Source organism: Dasypus novemcinctus, chromosome 17 (assembly GCF_030445035.2).
Source record: "Dasypus novemcinctus isolate mDasNov1 chromosome 17, mDasNov1.1.hap2, whole genome shotgun sequence".
Classification (NCBI taxonomy): Eukaryota; Metazoa; Chordata; class Mammalia; order Cingulata; family Dasypodidae; genus Dasypus; species Dasypus novemcinctus.
The window spans coordinates 50,049,181-50,053,152 of record NC_080689.1 but is presented as its reverse complement, the minus strand read 5'-3'; the positions used below and the strand labels follow the sequence as shown (position 1 = coordinate 50,053,152).

At 41.8% G+C, this 3,972-nt stretch overlaps 1 protein-coding gene across 2 annotated transcripts in view; it reads left to right on the top strand.

Moving 5' to 3' along the window:
- Positions 1–23: 23 nt before the first annotated feature.
- PUS10 (pseudouridine synthase 10) overlaps positions 24–3,972 on the top strand; it is a 106,413-nt gene continuing 102,464 nt past the window's right edge. The window contains exon 1 of one of the 2 annotated variants that reach the window (XM_004470479.5): positions 24–644. The gene's annotated coding sequence lies outside the window, so the exon portion shown is untranslated. The remainder of the gene's footprint in view (positions 645–3,972) is intronic. The other variant, XM_004470481.5, reaches the window with a different exon arrangement.

Sequence of the window (3,972 nt, the reverse complement as noted above, 5' to 3'; positions counted from 1 at the left end):
GCGCGTGCCAGGCATAATGGGCTGAACGCCGAGCCCTTCACCTCTTCTACTCCTGCAGTCGAGACAAGGCTTGCGGAGCTTTGTCAGCTAGGACCAGAGGGCGGGAGGATGCCACTAACCCACGGAAGGAAACTATTTCGTTTCATTTGCTCTAGAAATAGTTTTAGTTCTAAACCCCGAGGGTGAGGGCTCATTGATATTTCTGGCCGCGGCTACAATGCCCTACACTTCAGAATTCCCTTTAGGCAGCGTTGGGGCCAGTTCCTTACTGGAGAAATACCCTACGCTGCCCTACACAGAAGTGGGGGCTGGGGGTAAAGCGTGTTTCAGCAGTCCTGGCAGTTTTACAGATTCTCCTGAAAAAAAGGGGGGAAATTCACAGTCCTCTCGAGAGGGGTCTGGTACTTTCTTTCTAAAGTTCTCGTTTCCTCGGGGAACAGAATTGCTAGGCGCAATAGGCGCGCTGTCTTTAGTCTTCCCTCTTCCCTCTGAGGGACGCAAAGGGTTAAATCTCAGTCTCCGACGTCGAGCGCGGAGGTGAGGCAGGGAAATCTGAGGTGAGAGGTCCGGGCCTGGTGCAAAAAGGATGTAGATGGAGGGGGTCGTTTCTCTCCTGCTGGAGTGACTTTATTAGCAAGGAGAGGGTAAGTGGGAAATTTCCCGAACCTGGTGGAGGGGTGAGGGCGGGGAAGGCTTGCTTGCAAAAATAGAGTCGAAGTTAGACCTTTTCAAAAAGTCCGTGGTAGTTACCACTGCTGAGTATGTGGATAGCCAAGAGAAGTTGTGAGCATCTCCTTCCCTGGACATCGCCACCCCTCTCCCACCCACGGAAGAACGACACCTGTCTGTATAGGAATGAGTTTTTAAAAGAGCTCAGGAGGTGGAACTTAGTCTGATCATTTTAGTGGTTTTCTCATACCTTGCTCCTTCCCTCCTTTACGATGTTGATTTCTGTAATCGTCCAAGAAGGGGAAAAAAAAAAAAAGTTCATCCTCTCCTCCAGTAAAACAAAGACCAGGGTAGTTATCGTTGGTTTGTGGAGAAGGGACCCAGTCCCCTTAGGGATCCTTACACGTTGGAGGCGGTTCTGTTGCAGCGACTAGTTCCAAAGTTCCTTCTGTAAAACAAGCACAGAAGCGAAACAGCAATAATCTTGACAAAGGCAACCATCAATGAAAATTTTACAGCATGGGATGTATTTATCAAAACTTGCTCCCAAAGACAATAATACGGAACAACTGGCTGTTGGTATCTTATGAAATCCTATCATTTGAGGGTGAAAGAGCATCAAGGTGAAACCAAATATAAACCAAATTTATGACTTATTTTCTCTTAAAGTATATGAGAAATCGCTAGATTGTTGCTAGGTGAAAATGATGTGGAGAGGTTTTTAAGTTCATAGTTAAATTATTAAACATATTGAAAAGTTTTGTTTTGGTTTTTGCTTTTTAAGTTTTTTAAAAAGAACCTTTTTAAATTATTCAGGACAGAATGTTTTATTCAGGACAGGATGTTTTGTAATTTTCAACAGGTTTGGAAACTTTTCAGAGCCAAAAGATTATAATATGTCATTTATTGACTTTGCATGACACCTTTATTCTTGTGAACCTTTCGGAGAAATAAAAATTCAGAAAGAGAGCATGTTTTAATGTAACTTAATTTACATCCCCAGGGAAATCTTCCCAACTAAGTGTCCTTTTCAAACATTTGCTATTTAGTTATTTGTTGGGTTAGAGTATATTTCTTTTTCTTCCTGGATTAAAGGGTTAATTCTGAATTAAATAAAATCCAAAATTTTACCTAATGGAAAGGAAGAGTAAAGATGACTTAAAATAATAAGGAAGACAAACCGTTTTCCTGTGATAGAGTGTGGTCAGGAATGTACTTTCAATGCCGATGCTTACACCTCACAGAATCCCCATCCCTTCTCATTAACAAACTAGGAGATTAAATGGGTTGGGGGAGGGATACAGTTCACTTGTAAATAATGGTAATTTGACCATACAGAATTTCGTTATGTAAAGAGTGTTTCCCACATATTCTGTATACTTTCTTGAAAATACCCGGGAACCCAAATTTACTTTATACAACCCTAAATCAGTGTTTTTCAATTCTGGTGTCTCAAAGTTCTCACTGGTGTGTCCAGATAAGTGTGGTTTTATCTCTTTCCCTCTTCCTGTCAACTCCTGTATTCCCCTAAATTAGAACCCAGCCAGTGCCAATCTGTTTTTCGAAGTCCTGGCTCTCTAAAGTGATTTTATGGTGAAGGGGTCTATACAACTATATATCTGTCTTCCTTATTTTATGTAAAGGATCTACTTCCCTTGGTGGGGGACCACAAACAGAAATTTAAAAGTGTGTAGAATTGCATCTTTAAAGTACGCTTTTGGTAAGAGCTTCACTCTTACACAAATTTAAAGTGAGCTCATTTGAATTATGAAAGGGCACAAATTAAAAGGTGCCACTCCTTTTATCTTTGTGATCACAGTTATTCCATATATGGCATTGCTGTGTAATTAGTTTTATTTTATTTTTAAAAGATTTATATTTATTTATTTACCCCCCACCCCCGTTGTCTGCTCTCTGTGTCCATTCGCTGTATGTTCTTCTGTGACCACTTCTATCCTTATCAGCGGCACGGGAATCTGTGTTTCTTTTTGTTGCGTCATCTTGCTGTGTCAGCTCTCCCTGTTAGCAGCACCATTCTTGGGCAGGCTGCGCATTCTTTCGCACTGGGCGGCTCTCCTTTTGGGGCACACTCCTTGCGCTTGGGGCTCCCCTATGCGGGGGACACCCCTGCGTGGCAGGGCACTCCTTGCGTGCATCAGCACTGCGCATGGGCCAGCTCCACATGGGTCAAGGAGGCCCGGGGTTTGAACCGCGGGTGGATGCCCTATCCATTGGGCCGAGTCCACTTCCCTAATCATTGTTTTATGAAATATCACCAGCTCCTCATTCGCTAATGCAAAGGAGTTCTATTTTTGTTGAATATAAGTGATTAAGTAATTTAGTGTTTAGTGCTCCTCCTTCCTGACTATAGGGTCCCTATTAGATTTGTTTTTCTAAGAGTTTGGTCAAATTGCAAAAAGTTACAACTTGTTTTTTGACAAATAATTACTCTCAAACATATGGTTCTTAATTTGTTTTTGATGGAGGTTTTTCTTTTGGATGAAAGAAAGAAGTAGATTTTTCTCATTTTGCTAATAGTTAAATCATTTAGCTCAAACTTCAGCAAAGCAAAATTGATGTTTTTGGATCAATTTTCAAAATATTCAGCTGTTTAACTCTCATTAAGGTTAGTCAACTTTTAGATAATATAGACTGATCTGTTTATTTTTTTCCTAGCAAGCTCAGTTTTTTCTAATAGGTCAAGTTAAGTGAATTAACAACTTTACATTCTCAAACGATACTGAATGATATAAAATAGAAAACAAAAATTTTACTCTATGTGCTTGTTTGCATTACTCTGCTTTAGTTTGCTTAAGGCTGCCAGTGCAAGATACCAGAAATGGGTTGGCTTTTATAATGGGATTTATTAGGGGGAAATCTTCGAGTTCCAAGGCTGTGACAATGTCCAAATCAAGGCACCATCAGAGTACTTTCTAACCAAGAGCAAGCTGCTATCAGGTCCTGGACTACTGCCACATGGCAAGGCAAAATGGCGGGTCTGCCAGGCTCTCTGCTTTCTCCTCCAGGCTCACCTTCTCCTTCAGCTTTAGCTGCTCTGTTGGCCTACCCTCTTGGGCGGCCTCTTGCTTCAGCTTCTCTGCTGATTCCAGCCTCCAGTTTCTCAGCCTTTCCGGGTTTCTCTGTCTTTCTGCAGCTGCAGGCGATCTTGGAGACCTTTCTTACATGGCAAGGTAAAAATGGTGGCTGTCTTTGTCTGTTTCTGCTTTCAGTTTTCCCCTTATATAAGACTCTAGTGAGAGGGCTGAGACCTTATCTGGGTTACACCTCACTGACATAGTTCAA